General features: G+C 43.5%; 1 protein-coding gene across 3 annotated transcripts in view; it reads right to left on the bottom strand.

Annotated features, from left to right (window-relative positions):
• Positions 1–23741, bottom strand: part of LOC8053674 (solute carrier family 35 member G1) — a 125127-nt gene that overhangs the window by 82510 nt on the left and 18876 nt on the right. For 2 of the 3 annotated variants that reach the window (XM_029984218.4, XM_029984220.4), the window contains one exon: positions 13932–14015. The exons of the other annotated variant lie outside the window; for it this stretch is intronic. The gene's annotated coding sequence lies outside the window, so the exon portion shown is untranslated. The remainder of the gene's footprint in view (positions 1–13931; positions 14016–23741) is intronic. 3 annotated transcript variants of the gene reach the window in all.

The raw sequence follows: 23741 nt of genomic DNA, 5'->3' as shown, positions 1-23741 counted from the left end.
CAACTCCACCCACTGGAGCTGTTCTAAACGGCAACCAACTCCACCCACTGGAAAAGTACGGAACCAGAATGGTTCCGTACTTTGCGACCCCAAATGGAATGGGAATGGAATGGCGGCATCGCTAGGGGACTGGAATGGCGGCAGCGCTTGCTCTCTACATCGAATACTTCGATGCAGAGAGCAAGATAGCTTCTTCTCGCACCACGCATGAACTATACATCTTTAAGGCTTTGGAAAACAAACAAAACGACAACCATGTATCTGTGGAGGGTATATGGTTCGTTTGTGAAACAAATGGGTTGTTTTAATTTTTGGCATATGTTGCGACTGGCAAGCCTTTTACAATTGATCGCACGATCGATGTCTGCGGTGACCCCAAGTGACACGAAGCGCTTTGTGCGGTCACCCTTCGGCTTAGTAGAATCAGTGTTTTAAGAAAGCTTTTGCTTACTTTTGCAGTCGTTTTCGCCTTGATAACGTCAGTAGCATTATGCTTCTTTTTTCCAGTAACACAATTTGGCTCTGAATTGGCATTTGTTTACGTTTAGGAATGGGAGGTATGGAAAGATGGAGTTCTTTCATTCCACGAGTGGAAATTATAATTTTGACGTCATCACAGTTATATTGAGCGCTGACAGGGATCAGATACGAGTGCTGAGTCGCCGTTTGGCGGGAATTCGTGTCCAGCCAACGCGCTGAACGAGGCTCAGCCTCAGGCTAGAACTCAATTATTTAGTGGACGCCATTCGAGTGTGATGACGTACCGTTGATGACATGAAGGTAGGAACAAGAGGAGGCAATATTCCGGCTCAAGCCAGCCAAACAAGGAAATCCAAAGTGAAGCCGGAAGTAGAGGCCACGGTCGGTAGGTGTGAAGGAACAGCTCCAACGGTGACCTAAACAGCTGTTGGAGCCGAATCAGCTGTCCTTTTGCCAATTCGGGTCATAAATTTGTGTTTCAAGGTTTACTCTGGCGATTTATGAGCAAACCCAGCTAGCTGTACCTTCGGAGTCACCCTCCCTTCTTGTGTGGTATTTAGTATCGCGTAACTAAAACTAGCTATTGTGAAATCGACAAGTGAAATTGATGCAAAAACTAACATTCAAATATATCCGCACTTCTAAGTTGCGTGATGGCAGTGGAAGGAAGGCTTGCAGGTCGAGCGGGCAGTCTAAAAATGGACGATGCCGAGCATTCGTTTCGTGCTTCTGGGCGGATGCTGGAGCGAGCTTCCAAAGCATTAATTTGATATCATCACACTATTTGTAATCAGTCGGGAACAAAGTCTACACTCCAAACAGTGAACCCCTGCCTTCCCCTGGATGGATGGATGGACACTAACGGCTGTATCCTTTATAACAGGTGGTAGCTTGCGCCACCTAGTCTAGAAACTACAAACCAGAAGTATTATTCCTCCCCTCGGCCTTCCAAGGCAATTTGCCGCCCCTAATTTTGTAACTATCACAAGGCGGTGTCGGATATCACCGGGATGACCTTTGGGGGATCGGGCAAATTACCTAAAAACATCACCCCCCTCCCCCCGCCTCCTCCCCCGGCAAGATGATGGACAATTTTTTTCTGGTCAAATCTAGTTGGCGGTACCCCCAACACCGGGACCACAGCGAGACAGGGTTGAGAGTTTGCGCCGGAACCACGCGGGAGGGACTCCCAAGTTTCCTTTCTCCCCCCTGTCCCCAGCTGTGCTAGTTACTTGTACTTCATTCAATTCACCCTAGATAATTTTCATCAGTCTTCCAATCTCCTCTTTGTTATTAAGGTGCACTTACCAACGATTCTTCCATTCTTGTCTTCAAACCCCAGCACTCCGCTAAACCCGTCGCCTCCTGCTTAAAGGCCGGAGCAAACCCAGTGCTCTTTAACAACATATGTTCTATTGTCTCGCCTTTCCCTTGGCAAACAACACCGTGTATCCCTTTCATCGTACTTTGTTCTATAGACCCCTTTAAATATCTAACAACCGTGAAAAAAAGCTAAATCTGTCTGAGAGCACTGCACAGCGGACGCCATCTTGAAGGACGTTCCCAGTGTGTTCACGTCGCCCATGTACAAATTTCGTGGTGTAGTGAGGAGGTCGTGAGTCAACATCCGTTTCTTTATGACGCGCTGAGAAATTATTTTTTGTTGGCCTCAATGTAACAACAAGCGACTGAGTGATACCACGAGTTTTTTAAAAGCGGGAGTGTACTAGTTTCTTGAACGCTGTTTATATGTTTCGGTGATGCATGCGCGCCAACCTTGTTGTGAAGAGCAAGTAACTGTTCGTGGCTATACGAGTTGAAACGCTTATAGTTGCTTCATTTGTTATTCTAGGGTCCACTCCCGATCAGTCGCGAGCTTATGTAATACGCAATGCAGAGTTATTAACGACCCGTTGACTACGGGCTCACCGATTGATATATGCACTGCGCTTGCAAGTTCACTGTCTGCCAAAGTCGTAGGTTAAACTGCACACACCATGTGAAGCAGGTAGGTTTTATCCGGTTTCGCGAATGCAGTGTTCCTTTACGTTTTCTTGGACGGCGCTAGGATATCACCTGTGTAGACTGGTGATGTCAACGCCAAGTTTGACTATACCGCAGGTCTCATTGGGCTGCTTTTAACTGATTTTGATATTTACTCACACAAAACAAAACACCAATACCTCAAAGTTTATTCCTCGCAATTTTGATTTATTGTTCAATAAGCCTTATTCACGAGAAAATTATTTCCACGCTTTGTCGAACGTAGTTGTTAAAAAGAACAATTCCTTGAAAATAATTAGTACACGTATTACAACAAAATATTGATATAACGTCACTTTGAATTGTTTTTAGCAGTCTCAACGCTGTAAATATTCACCTGTATAAATCTGCCAGACGAGCCCGCGAGACACTAGTTTTTAGTTTTCTATCTTCTACGTTTACGAACGCAACTACCCACACGAATAAAGCTGCGTTCAAAACCCATAATCGCACACTTTTCATTCATGACAATCGTAAATTTCTATACAGTTTATCAGTTCACTTGCAAATCTCCGCACCAAACGAGCCTTGCCACGTCCAACGGGCAGTCGCCACGCCCGTCGTGGCTGACTTTTAGTCCTGGCATCCCAGCAGAACAAGGCAAATAGGTTCTTCACAAATTCGGACAACAAAACTACTTTCCCTATGACTTTGCATAGCAAAACGCGAAAGTATTGTGATTAGTATTGCAACATTTAAACATGTGCAAACTGATATGGGCGACGCTGTAACCTTCAAGATGGCGTCGGAGACTAATAGCCCTTCCTTGCGACAGATGGCGATCTTTTATTTAAAGGGTCTCTATGTCCTAGTCCTCAATACTCCTGTTCTTGCCTCAAATAATAACGAGCTTACCGCAAATTATCATACTATTGTTCCTTCCTGATTTTCTGTTTTCGTTCCCTAAGCATTGTTAAAGCTGATTTTCCCTGAATTCTCTTCTTCCACATTTCTTTCTCTGCTTCTTTTATTTCTTTTTCCGCAGAGGTAGTCTGATGTGCCCCAGGAGTTAACTGTTGGTATTTGAATTTCAGTTTTCTGGTTCGGTGTGTGTATTTTCTGTTCAGACGTCTCATATAGATATATATGCCTCTATACCCTTTTCGCCCACCATGTATCTACTATTATGTCTAGTCTTTAGTCGAATATCAACTTACTAATCGCCTCTCAACCGCGAAAGAATACCAGCCCATATCTCTCTGCACTCCTTCATTTGGTGTATACCCATGCGCCCCAGTGCCAGTCTGACCAGACACCTATGCCGGATCTCTAGACGCGACTGGACCCCAGACTTAATGCATAATACATCATTGCCAAAAGACAGACCCGGCACCATGAGTCCTTCCTATATTTCTTTAACAATTTCATATCGATTGTAATTCCATAGAGTCCTATGCTTCATAATTGCTGCCATACATTTTCTTTCATTACCATATTTTTTTCGTGTTCTTCTAAGTATTTCCCCCTCATTCAGCAATACTCCTAGCTATTTATATCTCTCTAGGCGTTCTATTAAAATGGCTTTTATTTTAAGTGAGTGGCCCTTCTTATTGTTATAAACCATCATTCTTGACTTGACGCTGCTGAATTGCAGGCCCAAAAAGTCACCTTCCTTACAGGTCTTAACCTGCTCATCTAACCTATCCTGGCTATGTGCTAGCAGTGCTATGTCATCTGTGTAGAAAATTCCTAGAATAACTCCATTTACATTTTCGCCTCTCTTCATATATGTCACGTCAAAACCAAAATTGCACTCTTCTAATTAATTTCCCATTCCACTCAGGCGTATCATAAAAAGCAGGGGCGATAGCGGACAACACTGACCGAGTCCTCTTTTTAAGGCGATAGCGTTAAGGAGCCCGTGTCGCAGAAAAGCCGGCGTCGACGTCGTTACAACGAGAAAATCCTGATTGGTCGATAGGGTCATGACGTCACTGCCACATGACCTCGCGCGGGAATTTCAAACAACCCCCAACGCTCACCTGAAACGTGACGTCACGCGTGAAATGAAAGTGATTAAAAACATGACATGTAATGCGAATCAAAGGTCATCGCATATCTCAAACGATTTCACTGGTTCAGGCTAAAGTCCCTAGATAAAAGCTTCCTACAAGTAGCGACATCTTTGAAGCGCCGACTACGTGACGGTGAAGGTTTTAGGAAGCGAATGGACGACGCAGGCAGAAGTTAAAACTGAATACCGACATTTTGATCCAGGCGAATGTGCTTTGTCATTTGTATTGGTTGTCGTGACTTGTAAAAGAAGTATCAAGGAACTTTAGTTCAGACGGGCCGCTGCTTGAATGAACGTTTGATGGAGCACACAACGTCGATAGTGTCGTATCATGGCATCTCGGTGCGTGCTGCCGAGATGGTGGCTGAATTCCACCTCATTGGCTGAATGTGCTGTACTACACTAAAAGAAAACCAAAATCACCCGAGAAATACCTGAGTCCCAAGAAATTAGTCCATTGGGGCTGCAGTGTGCCAGCACACCCTCTGTACCTTTGTCGGACAAAGAATTACTGTTCCTCAACCAGGGATTAGTAGTTTGAAATGGTGTGATGACTAATGTCATAAGTTTAGCATTTTAACAATCTGTATTTGTATATCCTTCTTCGATGGTTTTTGTTGGCGCCGGTATATATATAATGAGTTACAACGAAAATAAACTTCAGTTGTGAGTAGCGCTGTGTCTGTGTCTTCCTTTCTGTCCGTTGTCCTGTTGCGGTTTTTCACCATCACCATTAAAGTAATTCATTTGCCTTAAACATTTTTAAGAATTTCAGGCGGGATTTAAACACACGGCCCTTCGGTTGCGAGCCAGACACGCTACTAACTAGGTCATATCCGCCGCGCTTCCTTCCCGCTGGCAGGAAGAGCATGAGGAGCGAAGGACAAGGCGATGCGAACGGGGCTCAATAGCGCTATCGCGTTTCATTCTTGTTAGTGCTGTCGGTTCTGTTATTTCTACTTTCGACGTTACAGTAACCTTATTATTGGTCTATACCTTTGGAAAAGCCTAATGGAACGTGATCTAAATTATGCTCTCTCAGCTGTACCCACAGTCTTCCTCGACTAACAATGTCGTACGCTCCTTCAAAGTCTATGAATTCTATATATAACGGTTTTTTACTCACCCGTGCCAGCTCTATACTTTGAGCGATGATGAATAAAATGCCATATACTCTTTCATCTCATCGGGACCCGCTCTGTAGCTCACCTAGGATGTCTTTTGTCCGTTCTTCTATTCTTTTTATTGCCTGCATCGCTAGTCTTTACAAGACCGATGTTACTGCTACTGGGCGGTATGATGTTATGCAATCCTAATTTCCTTTGCCTTTATATAGTGATCTCAGTATGCTTAGTTTCCAATGATTGGGAACAAATCCCCCCCCCCCCCCCCTCCTAAATATTTCATCAGTTGTTCGTCTTAACTTTGACGTGATATTTGTTCCTAGTGTCTTGACTAGTCTAATTCCTATGCCATCTAGGCCTGTCGCCGTTCCAGCTGGTACTTTACTTTCTGCTCTGTTCAATTCGCCCGTGGTCGTCTCGGTTCTTTTTCATTGGTGTTCTAGTCTTGTGACGCGTTGCTGTCTGAGTTCTTTCCAACATCGTTCGGTGCAAGTTCTGCAAATGTTGCCTCAATCGTTCGTGTAATAAATTCACCTGCCTGCTCACTTTCTACACCTATCCCCTTTTTTGTGGTTAATGAACAATGAAACACGTCTCTTTTTCTCCTCTGTGCATTAATGCGCTCCTTGAATTTCCTAGCAGCATTCTTATCAGTTTGATTTACCTCCATCTACTGCGCTCCTGCTCTATCAATCTTGGCATGGATCAAAGCAGATGCCTCTCTTTTTTTTTTCTTCTGAAATGTATTCCATTTTGATGCTACTTCAGCGCGCGTGTCCCCCATTTTCTTCACCCATCCGTGGTCCCTTGAATCATTTTTTCGTCCTGCTATGGCCGCCTTACTTTCTTTGCCCAAGCAGCTTTTCGGTGTGTGCTTCCTTCTGCTTCTTCCTCTTGGTTTGATTTTGGGCTATAACTTTTTCTCAAAAGTGTTTACTTTACCGTCATATGTCCGTTCTCTCTCCAGTTGTCTGGGTACTCTAGTTTCAATTTGTTCCGATACTTGTTGTAGGTGGGCGTCGTTTAGGGTCGATTTACATTATAGTTTAAGAATTTGTTTATTTGGGTCTGCTGTGCCAAACTTTCTTTTAAGCGGCTTATGATCACTGCCTAAGCTTTTCCTGCCTTCCTCATTAATTTTAAGGTGTTCCAATTTGTTATACAATTTGCTAGACATTAGACAGTAATCAATTGTTGTGTGCGAATTGTTTCCCTCCCGCGTTATTCTTTCATCGCATTTTACTTGGGCGTTATCCAGCACTAGATCAAGAGCATCGTAAAATTCTAGAGGAATCAATTTTTAATTGTTGTCAATAATGAATTTTACCTCAGAAATCACGGTGAGGACCAAAATTGTAAATTCAACAACTTCACGAATTTTTTATTTTTTTATTTTGGCCCAATATTTGGATTACTATTTCAGCGATGTTTAATGGTCTGTTTCGCAAATTTTCACGCAAATCAGGGACTATGAAGAATACGCCGGAGTACCCTTTAAAAATGTTTTACATGAAATAGAGCAAAAAAAAAAAAGGCAAAACTTGACTATGCGCACAAACATTTAAGATAATTGAAAACACTATAAAAATAATATCAATTAAAAATGGCCGATAATGCAATTAAATGCGAAGGTACAAGCAAGGTGTACAAGAATGACGAAAATAATCCCTAGAGAAGGAGAACAAGGGGGAAAAAGGACAAACACAAATCTCCAAACACAGTTAGGTGATGGTGCGCGTTTGAAAAAATCCACCTGGTCCTGATATCGAACCAGGAACCTCTTGATTTCCAGCGGAGCGCTCTACTAACTGAGCTAACCAGGGGTTAGACGTTAGTAGAGCAAACGGGTTTTATCAGCTGCCACCAGTTTAACACTATCAAGGGTAAACAGCTTGCACTTTTAAGCTTATGATTGAAAATGAAATTAAATCCAAAGGTGCAAGCGAGCGGGACAACAATTACGAAAATAATCCCTAAAAAAAGGAAAAGGTTCGCGACTGAAAAAATCCGGCTGTTCCTGGTCCAGGCGGAAATTTTCGGTCGCACTCCAGTAGCGTAGCTGTATTTGGAGATTTGTGTTTGTCCTTTGTCCCCTTTGTTCCGCCTTTGCCAGGGATTATTTTGTCAAAAATGACCACTTGTAATAACGCGGGCTCAACTTATGGCTAAATTTACTTTTGAAGGAACAAAAAATATTTGTGATGAGATATATAAAACATCTATAGGCCTACAGGCATATTGTACGTAATAAGCAAATTGTACACTGAATTCTAAGAGACAAGGCTTCAAATATGTCACCAAAACGTGGAAAATGCGATGTTTGGCTTTTTTTTTAATTTCTGGCGTGAAAAAAAAGTAAAGCAGTTTAGTTAATTTGAAACAATATACCTTTTTTATTTAGGATAAAAATGAGTGTAAGTGGCTTTGTTTTTATCAATTAAAAAAAAACTGTACAATTTCAAGCAGCATAAGTGTATCATTTCATCTTGTCCCCCTTCAAAAATATCCTTGAAGAAACTGTCTGAACAAACTTTATAAAGTGCTTTTGTTCATAACAGAAATGAAGCTATAATATATCGATTTTTAAGCAAATAAATATACCCACCCCTAGACGCGTGTTTGATTTCAAATGAAACCACCCAGATGTTTTGAAAGAATACCGAGTTTGTAATCACAAAAGAAACATTTCGGTCTCGATTTGTTTAGGAGAGCAGCAAATGATTTAACCCCCTCCCCTTCCACCCCACACACATACATACAACGTCACTAGGGAGTCTTGTAGTGAGCAGCTCAACTGCATTCGGTTTTGCAACATAGAGTATTAGCTCGTATTAATTTTTCAAAAGAACGATATGACTATATTCGCAGCACCGCCAATAAGGATAACATTGAATATTTCATTATTATTTTACTTTTCAAGTATCATCAACAGAGCGCCAGTGCCGACAGGGAGCCCGCACTAAAGAGATAAGTCAACGTATAAAAAAATCCGGAAATCCGGCTGGAAGCAGTCAGGTCGGCGGTTTCCCGTTGACGACGACGACGACGACGGGTCGCAGCAGCCAACAATAAAGACTGGTTTATGTATTTCTCTTTCCATTTGTTTTTGCATTTTTCTTTAAATTTGTCTTCGCAACAACTAGTGAGTGTTCATGACGAGAAAACACACTGGCACCACTATTGGCTTGACTAAAACATTTTCGATCTTCATGTGACTAGACTCCAGGTTTTTGCTCTATTTCTATATTAAACCTACGCGCTGTCATCAAAAATAGTAGCTGATAAGATTGTTGGGATGATTTGGAGTACACGATGAAAGATTGCTTCCTAAAATAAATAAAGAACGAATGGGTAACAGGGCTGCCCTATAGATGGCAGCAGTGTATCTGTCGTTATCGTTACGACGACAGACGCTGGCGTCATCTAGTCGTGGCAACGTAGTCCATCATGCGTCATGGGTGTAACCCTTTGGCTACGCCACCGCTGCCGCAATGTTTCGAGGGAACTTCTTTCTGGGGCTCTAATCTGGACACTTGGTGAGAAATTCGGCGAGGAATCCTGCGGCCGTTACTGACTGGCACCGTGCTTGGCCTTGGGGCTGGCCAATTTTCGCCAAGTGTCCAGATCAGAGCCCCTGCACGTGGACAACCTCGCTGGAGCTGTGCGGATGCAGAGCACGGCAAGGCACGAGCGTTTTCGGGCACTGGCGCCTTCGTCCTGCGAAATAAAGTTAAGGCGGCTTCACCCATGCGCCAAACGCTTGGTGAGATTGCATGGTCAATGGCCACGTCTACATGACTGCCATTATAGCGCATCGAATTGAAGAGGGACCAATCACACGCACCCTTGTCTCCCTACTTCTTTCTCTTCTACCCATCTACCAATCAAAATAGTGAAATCTCGATTCGATCCGCTACGGTAGCATCACTGGCTACGTTTGCATGAATGCGATCGTAGCACACCGAATCGAGCAGGGGCCAATCGCATGCGGCCTGTCCTTCTACTTACTCTTCTACCCATCTGCTACCAATAGAAATTGTCAAATCTCGATTCTATGGGCTACAGTCGCATCCATGTAAATCCAGTCCACGCAAAGACAGCTAATCGCAACATTTCATAGTAACCGGAGTTAAGGGATAAGGAGGTCAAAGCAGCCATATCAAGTCGCAAAGTGGCATCTAGGGAGCATAGATGGGCAAAGAAGAGGAGAGCCTTGCCAGCTGAAGTAGCATAAAATTGGGAGAACTTCAAAGAGCAGAAGAGGGAAGCATGAACTTTAATACAGGCCAAAATCAGGAGTGCAGGAGTGCAGTGAATGATGAAAATAAATAACAATGAGAGGAATGCAGGAAAAAGGTTTTGGGAGCACGTTAAAGCGCAGGGGAGAAAGATAGGATGTCTCAAACACGTACTGACCACACTGGAGGAGAGAAGAGTAGAGGGGGAAGGAGGTACAGGAATATATTAAGCGGACAATCGAAGAGGCTTTCTCCCAGCTTGAGCAGAGTGGGACAGTGGTTAGCATTAACAGAAACAGTGTAGATGAGCAGGATTATTTAACAATGGAGACGACCACAAGAGAATCAGATAAGGCAGAAAGTAAGGTTCCAGCATGTACAGTGACAGGCCCAGACGGCATGTCCATGGAACTCACTAAGACACTAAAAAAAAAGAGCAAATTGAAGTTAATCATGCGATTCGTCAAATAATTAAGGGTAGGGAGGTACCGAATGATTGTAAACTAAGTAAAATGAGTCTAATATTTAAAGGCAGAGGAAACGAAGACAACGTTATGTCATATCGCCCAATAACGGCAGCTTTAGTTCTATACAGATTGGCTATGAAGATAGTAAAGCGGAGAATCGAGGAATGAGCAGAAGATATGCGAATGCTGGGTGAGCTCCAAAACGGATTTTGAATATATACAAGACTGGAAGATAACTTATTCGTCACCACACAATATATAGAAATAGCCATGAAGAACAAAACTCCTGTATGGTTAGATTATTTCGACATAAAGAGAGCGTGCGATAATGTGAACCAGGAAAAACCTTGAGATCAGCTGAACGAGTATGACTTAGATGCAAGTTTGGCTATGTTTTTTCAGCAGGCGTACACTGATAATAAGGTAGTTATAACATGGGAAGGAGAAACCACACAACCAGCAGAAATACAAGTAGGGCTTAGGTAGGGCTGTCCACTGTCACCTCTACTCTTTATTATATATCTCAGTGAAATTGAAGATAAATTAGAAAAGAGAAACTTAGGTTTTGATGCGAGTTATATGGAAGGTGGGAGAAATGTTGAACAGATAATAGCAGGACTGATGTATGCGGGCGGCATAGTATTTGTGACAGATGAACAGGATACGTTACAGGAACTAGCCGGAACATGTGGAGAGGAAAGAGACACCTTGGGCATGAGGTTTAGTGGTGACACGTCTCGAATAATGGTGTTTAACGACGGAAAGAGGAAGCCCCTGAGGATAAAAAGCCATGTAAGAAAATGCAATTATCTGGGAGTGTGGGCCAATGAGGGAAGAAAATATCTAGAGTAATATGAGGAGAATATAATTTGAAAAGGGAAAATAAATTCTTCTATTAAAAAGTTGAATGCATTATGGAACTATAATAAATAGGAAGTGGTCCGAGGTATGTGGAAAAGAGTGATGGTACCTGGACTGTCTTTTGGCAATGGGGTACTGTGCATGAGATCAGAGGTTCAATCAGAATTAGAAATTCGACAAAGAAACGTAGGCAGATTGGCACTGGGAGCACATGGAAAGACACCAAATGAAGGAGTAGAGGGGGACCTGGGCTGGTCGTCTTTTAAAAGCAGGGAGGCCATTAGTAAGTTGAAATTTGAACAATGGTTCACCGAAATGTATGACACGATAGGCGTTGGGCAAGGAAGGCATAAAAGTATTTATCCATAAAAAGTTTATGCACAAAATGCGCAAACCGAACCAAAAAGCCTACATTTAAATACCTACACACTAGTGATGGGGCTGAGCAGACACTTTAGTGGAAAAGAAAGTGAGAAAGGCAGAAAGAAAAACGTGGGAGGTAAGAATGCAGGAAAAATCAGCTCTAACGATGTACACGTTACAAAAACAGGACATAAGAAAGGAATATGTGTTTGACAATTCACTGGGGAGTTCTTTACTGTTTGAAGCGAGAACAGGAGTTTTGAGGACGAGGACGTATAGGGCTAAATTTTGAGGAGACAGACACATTATGTGCCGCCTGCCGTAATATGGGCGAGACACTAGAGCACTTGGTTTTGAAGTGCATGGGGCTTCGCCCCGACCTCCCTGAAGTGACAAGAAATCTAGCCGGGGCCCTGGGTTTTGCTGGCGACGATGGAAGGGCGGAAGAGAAAAGGATTACAGTCACAAAGAGTTGATTAGAAGATTGGTGGAAATTATCTAGGGAAAATTAAATGATGCGCAACTAACTAGCACAGTTGGGGACAGACGGGACAAAAAAAATTGGGACTCCCTCCCGTGGGGCTCCGGCCTAAAGTCTCTATCTACCCTGTCTTCCAGTGGGCCCCGTACTGGAATAACGCCGACAAGGTTTGGCCAGAGAAAAATTGGCGACTCTCTTGTCGGGGGTGACGTTTTTAGTTTTTTTGCCCGATGCCCCCAAAGGTCTTCTTGGTGAAATCCTACACTGCCTGATGATAGTTACGAGAGAAAAGTGGCTTCGAAAAGCGGGAGGAATCACATGCTTGTCTTCTCACAGTAGAGCTGTTAAGGGCTAGGTTCCCCAGGATCGTGCCCATGTATGTCGACACAAACCTACATGGACAGCTACCGCCCTCTATAAGCGACGGCGGCAATCACATAACCAGTATGGTTTCCGCCGTCGCTTGTAGATGGCGGCAACCTTTCCAGCTTTAATAGAAGAATGGATAGTTGGGCGCGTTGGCGGGAATTCATCGTAGGAAACAGTGCGAATAACAGACGACGACGAAGAAGAAGCACACAGTGTATTGAGTACAGCTCCGCTGGTCTTCCTTCTTCACGAGAGTGGAAAGGCAGAACGTTTTTAAACATAGGCTAGGTGGCGCAAGCTACCGCCTGTTACAAGGTATAGCCATTAACATCCATTCATTTATTTATCCAGAAAATGATAAAAAACGGACAAAACAACAAGTCTGAAACACAGCTTCTAGTTTATTTGAACAATGAAGGCTGTCATATCTACGTCAAAACCCTTCCCACACACACACACACACACAAAATCCTCCTCTCCATTAGGTCAACAAAAGCCGGACACTCAGACAGATATGAATAATTCGAGCTGCCCCCTTCCTTTTACACCAAACACCCACTCTGACGACCTCGTTTGATGGCTGACCAGCCAGATGCGATAACAGGAAACTCAAGCACAATACTAATCATTCTTGGAAATTCCGCCTGAGACACACATACACACACACACACACACAAAAAGAAGCTTTATATTACTATACAATGCCAAGGCCGGTGTGCTTACTCAATATTCAGAGGTCAAAGTACGTATGGTTTTCCTCAGAACTCTCCTACCATTTTATTTCTTTTTGTGCAAAAACTGGGTATCCCCCACTCAGGCTGACAGTCATTACGGTCTACAACATGTTTAGCGATTTTCGAGTACTGAACCTTATCTTCTTGTGACCTTTTATGTTCCAAGAGCCTTTCATTTTAAGAACGACCAGTTTGCCACACAAGACAACCCACACCGCAACGGAATGTCGTACACTACTCCTACTTGACAGGTGCCATCAGGGGCTCTAGACTCGTCAAACACCAAGTTAGGGCCGTAGTTGACGGAGAGCACCGATTGGAGAATAATGACGATGACTTCGCGCTTTTGTCGCCGATGTCCAATCGGCGTGCTTCACGAACTTTCGGCTCCTGCTTTGTGTTTGACGAGTTTAGGGCCCCTGGCTTTCTATATTTTTTTCTGGCGCCCTTGAAAGCCACCCAAAAAGGGGTTAACCTTTGTAATTTGCGCTGAGATTGGAAAACTAAATTACTAAGGAAGTTCTTCACCAGCTTGCCTGTGATTTTACCCTTTCTTTAAAGATTATCCGCTATGCAGGCCTAGAGGTGTGTTCGTCGTTGTTTTTATTGTCACTGCCTTCGTCGTATGTGCATGGATGTATGCAGTCTCTTAGCACTTTGCAAGTTGGGGCAGCGGATGGCGGAGCTCGAGGCGGATTGGTGTTTTCTGGGCTTCTGCTTAAGGGGAAGATATATCGAAGAAAAAAGATGGCCTTACCTTTTATCGCTGGGTGGGGATTGGAGGGACATGAAAAAGTGCTGACGGCCTACAGGACTCTCTGCAGGACCAACTCAGGCAAACCTGTAAGGTGTGGGACAGTATTTGTACATTAACGGTTGAGGAAGACTATGTTAAGTTAATAGTATTGAGTATTCTACCTGTTTGTATTTGTTGTGGTAAAAATGGAAAGTGCTATGGAGCGGAATTGTAAGGAAAACGTTAGCACCCTTAGAAATTGATCTGCAGGCGTCACAGCAGATGTTGGAATTCATCGCCAAGGATAGCCTCTCAACTTGTCGGGAAAGCAGCTGAACGAAAAAACTGCAACATGTCTGGCTAAGGGGCCGAAGTTCTCCGTTAATGCGAAGCCTTCTAAAGTTGACATCGGAACTGATGTCTTCAAAATTGCCAGAAAAATCTGTGAACAGGATAAGAGAAAATGTTTTATTGACAAGTCAATAAGGAAAATGTCTAGGTAGGTAGATCTCTCTTTTTTGACGGAAACGGTGAATTGTGACACGTTCAGTGAAGTAAGGAAGGAGCTGGAACAAAAGGAGCTTACTTTGCTCCAAACTTACAAATCAGGAAGGTTTTCTATCCTGGAAAACGACTTGTTTGGAGCGTGGTAGATGTACTCAAAGAGTGTGATTTTCCGACGGAGATACAAAGATTGGGGAAATATCGCTGGCAAACGTAAGATAGCAATTTCTGCTGAAAGACCATAAGGCTGATTTTCCCCTGAGAGTGGTTGTGAATAAAAATGGAGCTTGACTGCAGGTGTCCTTTTTTCTAGAAGTGCTTAACAGGAGTGGAGCTCAACAATCCGTTGTCACTAACAAACTTTGAGCGATAGATTGAAGTATATAATCCGAATCACGAGAATAGGTGTGATGGTAGCCACTTTAGACATCAAGGAATACTACTCTATGGACAAGTCGGAGCTGCCAATGAGGGTCAAAAGGTGGTGTGATGATAATGTAGTGAAGTTTTAGTTTTCCTCGTTGATTGATGAGGAGAGCTTTTAACATACTGGAGTTTTATTTAGAGTTCATTGTTGCAGACGTTGAAGGTTATCCTTACGCTAGTGGTGTCCGAGGTTTGTTTAAACGACATGCATGTTCACGTTGACACGGTTGGGGTGTCCTTTCCGAGTGCAGCTGTCGTTGTCCGTCGCTACGTAGACGACATCTTGATTATATAGTAGACAAGTGCCAGGATTTGACGTTCACGGAAGAAAATACCCTTCAGGGTAAAATAAAGTACTTAGACTTCCTGTTGCACGCGGAAAAGGTCCTGTGATGGAGGTACGACAAGGAATCGGCAAAGCCTTTGATGGTGGCTGACAGCTGTCACTCGAAGATAGTTAAAATGGGCGTAATTCCGTCTGTGATGAATAACGCCCGTAAAAAGTCCTGTACGCACTGGGTTGGAAAGGCAGTTGAGTTGCAAAAGTTGCGTCTATTGGAAGCGGGCCATCACCACGATAAAAATGTTAGAGTTGCGCCCAAGGTTTTGGGAAAGTTTAGTTCGGCTTCTGTGGAAAAACCATTTGTGACGAATACTGTCTGTGTGCCTTACTACCATGAAATCTCTGATAACTTTAAATTTGTACCAAAGAGGTTCGGCGCAAGATTAGTTTTCAAAGCTCAGCGCAAACTAGAAAGGTTAACCCTCTTTTCGGTTGGTCTTCAGGGGTGTCAGAGAAAAAAAAATCAGAAATCCAGATGTAATTTGTCAGGTAGGATTGGTGTACGGCATTCTGTTGCGGTGTGGGTTTTCTTACGTTGGAAAAACTGTTCGTTATTTAAATAAACGACTATTGGAACTTAAAAGGCGGTAGAAGTTAAGACTCAATACTCGGAAATCGTTAAAAACGTTTGTAGACTGTAATGACTGTCAGCCGGAGTGGGGGGGATACCTAGGTTTTGCACAAAAACAAAGAAAATAGTAGGAGAGTTCTAAGGAAGACCATGCATATTCTGACCTCTGGCAATTGTGTAAGCACATCGTCCTTGGCATTGGATAGTGATTAGAAGAGTACTTGTATTTTTAAGGTCTTGTTTTGTGGGTTTTTCAAAAATAGCAAAGCTTGTACTTGAGTTGCCTGTAATTGCATGTGGATGGTCAGCCCTTCAATGAGGTCGTCAGGGTGGATGGTTTGTGTGAAAGGAGGGGGCAGCTTGAATCATTCGTATATGTCTGAGTGTCCGGTGGTGACCAAGTGAAAAGAAGGTGTTTATTTGTTTGCGGTGAGGGTCTTGACATACATGTAAGAGTGTTCGTTGCGTTTTGTTATCGTTCCGTTTCTCGGGTTAATGTAGAAGTTCTTCACCAGCTCGCCTGCGTTTTTACCGTCTTTTCGTCTTGTATTGCATCGTAAAAGCTCAATTCGCGAGTAGACTACACGTGCTGGTACGCATGGGGTACACGCTAGGAGGCCATGCTTGCACGATTATACAGTTGCGTAGTAGTCTTAAAAATATTTACACCTTTGCATAAAAGAGAAATAAGTTTTGGAATATCTCGCAAATGACTTTAAATTATCCATTTGATAGGATGCTTTTTGTGTGCATAAACATCGTTTTTGCCATGTGCTCGATAAAAAAAGAGAAGTAGCATTGGCGCCGTGAACACATCCTTTATACCACAGTGAACAGGACAGTTTGGAAGTGATTTCCTACATGAGTACAAGGCATTCGTCGGCGACCGAGAAATAAAGCCCTCTTTTCTTTCTTTTTGCGTGAATTTATTTAGATATCGCTGGCAACGCTGACGGTAGTGGAGGTGAACCTCTGAACATGCGGAAAAGTAGACAAGGAGACATGTGCGCAATGCACTTGTTTGTCATGTTAGCAGGTTCTGGAGATAATTGTTAGCTGAAGATTTGTTTTTCGCTAGCGAATTGGACATTTGCAGCTGCAAAGGAACGAGTTATGATTTAGCCGCCGTATATTCTACGAAGCAGTGGTTCAAAAATATAACTGAGTAGCTTAATGTAGCGACTACCGTATCGATTGCTTAATGCTGCTTCACTCATATCTGGTACCGTTTGTTTATAGATCTTCCACTTCATCATTTTTTCTTACATTGCGCTGTTTTTTTTTATTTCAAAAGTATAAGGACCAAAACACACCGCGCAAATCAACATCATGACCTAATTTGTCTTTTAGGTTATCTAAATTCGCTCGTTCATAAGAAAAAAAAAAACGCTGACATTTCAACGAGAATGAACAGATTTAATAATTTAGTCTTTCAAACATGATAAGCATACTCTGGGAATTTCGCTGAAACGTAAAGCCTGGTGTGCAGGCTTATTGTACACCACACACCACACCATTATTTTGATTGCAAATATTATAATATTATAACAAATAAAATAAAAAATAAAATATTTGACTTTTCAGAAAGCTTTATATGTTCGCAGTCAGATTTGAACGTGCTTTGTAAACTCAGTCAAGTATCAGGAGCAACACTGAATTTTTCCAAGTCAACGCGATATCTATAAAAAGAAGCACACAACCCTCGAACGACAGCCTGCGCGGTCATGCTTATGATTTGACGGTCAGCACAATTCCTCGAATTGCAAATTTTGCAAAAAGGATTGCCGGTGTCTCCATAATTGGGCAGAAAGTAAGCCTGTATCACACACACAAAAAAAGATAGAATTACTTGTCAAGTAGTCAATAGACCAATCTCACCGAGCGAACTGCGCAGGAGCGAGCATTCCAGAAGTGATGGCGCCGCTACACTACCTGTAGTCATCGCTCTCCGGCTGCCTAGGGCGGCGGGGCGCGCACATCATCGTGCGTCATCGTTTGAGGCGCACCGGTATCGGCTTGGATTCTCCTGTCATGAGTGAACTTCATAAGATTGGTTTGTTTGCGATGCCTTAGTTTGTCAGCAAGCGCGGAAGAGCAGTTGAGTCATCTTATTGCTTTAGAATCACTTCGTTGTCTGCTGCCACGTTCGCGTCGACCACGCGGCGGCCCAACGACTGCGACTGCGGGAAGAAACAGCCACGCCACTAGTCGAGCCCTCCCGCTGCTCAGACGTCTAAATTAACTTGGAAAGAAGAACAATTCTAGTTAAATCTCAAAGAACACGAAAATTCGAGGGGCCGTTGGCTCAGTGTAGCACAGGGCAACAGCATCGAGTGTGTCGGTGGGAAACGGAGCTTGGTAGTCCTCAGGCTTATGCATAATGTTCAATCGACGATGAAGTAGAAACAGGTAAATAGACCTTCTCGGAGAGCGATAGTCTTGTAAAAGTGGTTTCATTTTGGCTGAGAGCCTGTGCGACATAGTACAGATAAAGCGCGGAAAAAAGTGCACACCCCAAAAAAAAAAATGCATGGCAAATAGCAAGGCAATTCTGTTGGATACGTGAAACGTTGTAGCACCACGAGCGTTTAGCGATAGCTGCACCGCATGGGTCCAGCGATATCCAATCGGAGTCAGCTAATGTAAATTTCACACCAAATTTTTGGGGGAAGTTGAATCGTTGTATAGGACGCGTGACAACAGGTCACGTGACGTAAATTTGTTCTTTACATCTAGCGGGGAAATTTAATTTTTGTATAGGCTACGTGATACGCAGCCATGTGACGTCATTTTTGCCGCTAAATTTAGCGGAGAAACTGAATTTGTGTGAAGATTGCATGTCGTCAATTTTCCTGCTAAATCTAGCGGGGAAACGCAATGCGGCCTCGCCAAATCTGCCACAACTAGCCAAAGAACGTTTCACGCTAAAACGATTTGCAGAAAGACCATTCCTGACGCGCCATAACAACTCACATCTCTCAAAAAGGCAGCAACCATGCAATGCACCTAAAGCGTTGGGTGCAGAGTAGTGTTATATGATACATGATGGAACAAGAAGTAAACAATTTTTGTCACGTACACAGACGTTAACAAATTAAGCGCACGTACTCGGCAGGTGCCTTGGTTTCATCCTGTATCATCCTCCCACGTGACCATGACGTCACGTGCCCACGCCCATGGCCCCCTCCCACGGTCCTCGGACCCCAAATTTCGGGACGTGCCAATCATTCGGCAAAGGGTGGGTCACATGATGATGACGTCAGAGGTCGGGTGGCCCCTCCCACGGCCCGGTCCTCGGACCCAAAATTTCGGGACCTGTCAATCATTTGGCAGAGGGTGGGTCACATGATTATGACGTCAGAGGTCGGGACTACACTCGGCACTTGGTTCCATCCTGTATCATCCTCCCACGTGACCATGACGTCACGTTCCCACGCCCCCTTCCCACACCCATGGCCCCTCGCACTTTACGCACGGTTCTCAATTCTTGAGATATCAAAAATAGTAATGTATGACTTCTTTTATAATCAACTTCGTCGTGCGATCCCATCAGCGAGGGCTCTTTACTGCGACACGGATTCCTTCTTCCTACACCTTCACGGATCAGACGTAGACGACAAACTCCTCCAACTCCAAGACGCATGCTTGGATACATCTGGATATCCAGAGAGTCACAAACTCTTTTCAACCGAAAACAAAATGAGGATCGGTGTGTTAAAAAATGAATATCCGACTACCCACTTACTGGCTTTTTGTTGCTTAAAACCAAAGCTATACCGCTTCAAAACAGGCAGCAACACGTGCTCCATAAGAGTCAAGGGAGTAAAGAAATGTGAGTCCCGCAAGTTGACCTACGAGCTGTACAAGCACGATAGAGACGAAAACTTTGCACAGAGTGACGCAGCACTTGATTGTTCGAAAACTTAACGAGAATAAAAGAATCTCGGTGAAGAAAATCGTTCTGAATCCGTTTTACAGCAAGCATTACATTTGCAGCGAAGGGATTACGACGTTTCATTTTGGCCATAAGAGCGTATTCTAAAGCGAGTGATCTGTCTTCTCATCCACGTCCTGAGCTTGTAAATATTTTGGACTGTAGCGCAATTGCTCGCGTTTCCCACCGGTGGGTCTTGAAACTTCTTGTGTACATTTTGTATAACCCGCTAGTGTACGAAAGCGATCCGATCTCTCTTCTCATCTCACGCCCTGACCTTGTAAATATTTTTTGAATCGTATCGCCCACGTTGCTCTGTTATTCCACAACTTTTTTATTGCCTTACTACTTGTGTTGTACATTTTTGTGTAAAGTATTTCCAGTGCTTTCTTTGTCTCGTAGAGTGAATTTAAACGCCGTATTTGTGTTTATAAGTGTGCGTTTCTTTAGAGCGAACGATAATAATAAAAAAAATGAAACATCATATCTTTAGAGCGTATGGATGCGACCACGCTCCGGTCCATTTCCCACAAAGCTCCGTTCAGTAGAGAGATGACGCTAAAATTAGCTAGAGATGACGTGAGCGCGAGAGTTGTCGACATCTACCAAGCTGCCGCTAACATTATCGAGAGATGTCGAGCAATTAAAGATAGTGCTAAATGTTCACGCTAGCTGAGGGATTCAGGTGCGCGCCATCTACAAACGGATTCGGCAGCTCACGCACATTGCGCGCGCGCGAAAATACGGATGGGCACACCTTAGGAACACGCGGAATTTAACTTTTCAGCAATGAATGGCGCAAGGTCAGACCCACGCCGCAAGATGTCGCTCATTCCCTAACAACAAAGACGCTTAACAACAAAGACGCGCGCCTTCTCTGAAGCGAGGTGTCGACTGATACGCCTAAAGTCCGGATTTAAACTGTGCACGCGCGAAGTCGAGAATACGACATGCTACCTTCACTTAGTATGCAGAACTCGTGCTTCAATCCCGACACTTTGAGTTGTTATCCAGCTAGGAGAAAGAATTTTTTTTGACAAGACATTACCGCGCAGAAATATCACGTGACGCTGGTCACATGCCCCACAGGGAAAACACGCGACAATGCATATCTGGTCACTAATCCAACGGCGACGGACGATATATCTATCTGTGGCGTCATTGTGACAGTGCATTTTCCCTCCTGGCAGATGACTCAACAATCCTGAACTCTTCCGTCATCACATTTCTTCGTAGCGCCCTCCGGCGAATGACTCAGCAATTCCGTTACAAAATCCAAGCGTCGCGACAGCTCTAACACGTGGTCTGAATTGCGCGCTCGACGTACGAAATACTAGGACGAGTTAAGATGTCGAAGAAGCATGAGTGAACCAGTAAATATGATGGAAATAAATTTATTTTTGCTTCGCAAAAAAAAAAAGAAAAAAAAAGTGCTTGTGGCTCAGGCGGTAAAGTGTCAGACTCCCGTGCACAAAGTGCCGAGGTCGATTCCCAGCCGCCGGAGAGCCTTTTTTAGCGAATAAAATTCATTTACCGCGCGGCGATTCAAATGTCAGATGTCCATCGTCGTCATGTGACCGTTATGCGGTATGACGTCATCATCATGTCACGTCACCCTCTGGCGAAAGACTCAAGTGAATTCTCGCCCTGTGGGAACACTCATTTCGGGACAGGCCCCGAAATTTGGGGTCGAAAACCGGGCCATGGGTGGGGCTGTGGCAGTGTGAAGTCACGGTCACTTGGGAGGATGATACAGGATGAAATCGAGGCGTGTGCCGAGTGTTGTCCCGACCTCTGACGTCATCATCATGTGACCCACCCTCCACCAAATGAGTGACGGGTCCCGAAATTTGGGGTCCGAGGACCGGGCCGTGGGAGAGGCCACTCTACCTCTGAAGTCATCATCATGCGACCCACCCTCTGCCGAATGATTAACAGGTCCAAAAACTTGGGGTCCGAGGACCGTGGGAGGGCCCATGGGCGTGGGGACGGGGCGTGGGAACGTGACGTTATGGGCACGTGGGAGGATGATACAAGATGGAACCAAGACACGTGCCGAGTACGTGCGCTGATTTTGTTTACGTCTGTGTACGTGACGAGAATTTGTGTACTATTGGTTCCATCGTGCATCATATAACACTACTCTCGGAAATCGTTAAAACGTTTGTAGACTGTAATGACTGCCAGCCGGAGTGGGGGGATAACTAGATTTTGCACAAAGACAAAGAAAATAGTAGGACAGTTCTAAGGAAGACCATGCATATTCTGACCTCTGGCAAATGTGTAGGCGCATCGCCCTTGGCATTCGACAGTGCTATAATGAGTACCTGTGTTTTTAAGGTCTTGTTCTGTGGGTTTTCCGAAAAATAGCAAAGCTTGTGCTTGAGTTGCCTGTAATCGCATGTGGCTGGTCATCCCTTTAATGAGGTCGCCAGGGTGGATGGTTTGTGTGAAAGGAGCGGGCAGCTGAATCATTCGTATATGTCTCAGTGTCCGGTGGTGACCAAGTGGAAAGAAGGTGTTTAATTTTTTTTTGTGGTGAGGGTCTTGAGATACATGTAAGAGTGTTCGTTGCCCAAATAAATTAAAAACTCTTTTTGAGAGTTGTTAATTTGTCCGTTTTGTTATCGTTCCGTGTCTGTCTCGGGTTAATATGAAAGTTTTTCACCAGCTCGCCTGTGTTTTCACCGTTTTTTCGTGTTTTATTGCATCATAAAAGCTAAATTCAAGAGTAGGCTGCATGTGCTGGTACGCATGGGGCACACGCTAGGAGGCCATGCTTGCACGATTATATAGTTGCGTAGTAGTCTTAAAAATATTTACCCCTTTGCATAAAAGAGAAATATTTGTGAAACATTTCGCAAATGGTTTTAATTCATTCATTTCATAGGATGTTTTTGTGTGCATAAACATCGTTTTTGCCGTGTGCTCGATAAAAAACGAGAAGTAGCATTGTCGCCGTGAACATATCCTTTATACTACAGTGAACAGGACAGTTTGGAAGTGATTTCCTACATGAGTACAAGGCATTCGTTCACGACCGAGAAATAAAGCCCTCTTTTCTTTCTTTTTGCGTAAATTTATTTAGATATCGCTGGCAACGCTGACGGTAGTGGAGGTGAACCTCTGAACATGCGGAAAGGTAAACAAGGAGACATGTGCGCAATGCACTTGTTTGTCATGTTAGCAGGTTCTGAAGATAATTGTTAGCTGAAAATTTGTTTTTCGCTAGCCTATCGGACATTTGCAGCTGCAAAAAAAAAAAGTTATGATTTAGCCGCCGTAGGTTCTACGAAGCAGTGGTTCAAAGTATAACTGAGTAGCTTAATCAGCAAGACTGCAAGGCGTGAAGCGGCAGATGCGGGAAACAACATGATCTATAAGATAACAAATTTGAGCAGAATTTTTTTAACTCTCCTCACAGATTGAATTCCCAGAAGAGTGACATTTGCTTATGTGGCGACTAGCGTATCGATTGCTTAATGCTGCTTCACTCATATATGGTACCGTTTGGTCATATATCTTCCACTTCATCATTTTTTCTTACATTGCGCTGTTTTTTTTTTATTTCAAAAGCATAAGGACCAAAACACACCGCGCGAATCAACATCATGACCTAATTTGTCCTTTAGGTTATCTAAAATCGCTCGTTCATAAAGAAAAAACACTGACATTTCAACGAAAATGAACAGATTCCATAATTTGGACTTTCAAACATGATAAGCACAGTGTGGGAATTTCGCTGAAACGTAAAGTCTGGTGTATAAGCTTATTGTACACCAGACACCACAGAGACAAATTGTAAGTTTGATTGTAAATACTATAATATTATAATGAATAAAATAAAGAGTGAAATATTTGACTTTACAGAAAGCTTTGTATGTTCGCAGCCAGATTTGAAAGTGCTTTATAAACTCAGCCAAGTGTCAGGAGCAACAGTGAATTTTTGAAAGTCAACAAAATAATTATAAAAATAAGCACAAACCCTCGAACGACAGCCTGCGCGGTCACGCTTATGATCTGACGGTCAGTACCATTCCTCGAATTGCAAAT

The sequence above is a fragment of the Ixodes scapularis genome, unplaced genomic scaffold (assembly GCF_016920785.2).
Source record: "Ixodes scapularis isolate PalLabHiFi unplaced genomic scaffold, ASM1692078v2 PGA_scaffold1__304_contigs__length_218370807, whole genome shotgun sequence".
NCBI lineage: Eukaryota > Metazoa > Arthropoda > Arachnida > Ixodida > Ixodidae > Ixodes > Ixodes scapularis.
Note: the sequence above shows the minus strand (reverse complement) of the source record. Positions and strands in the feature narration are given on the sequence as shown.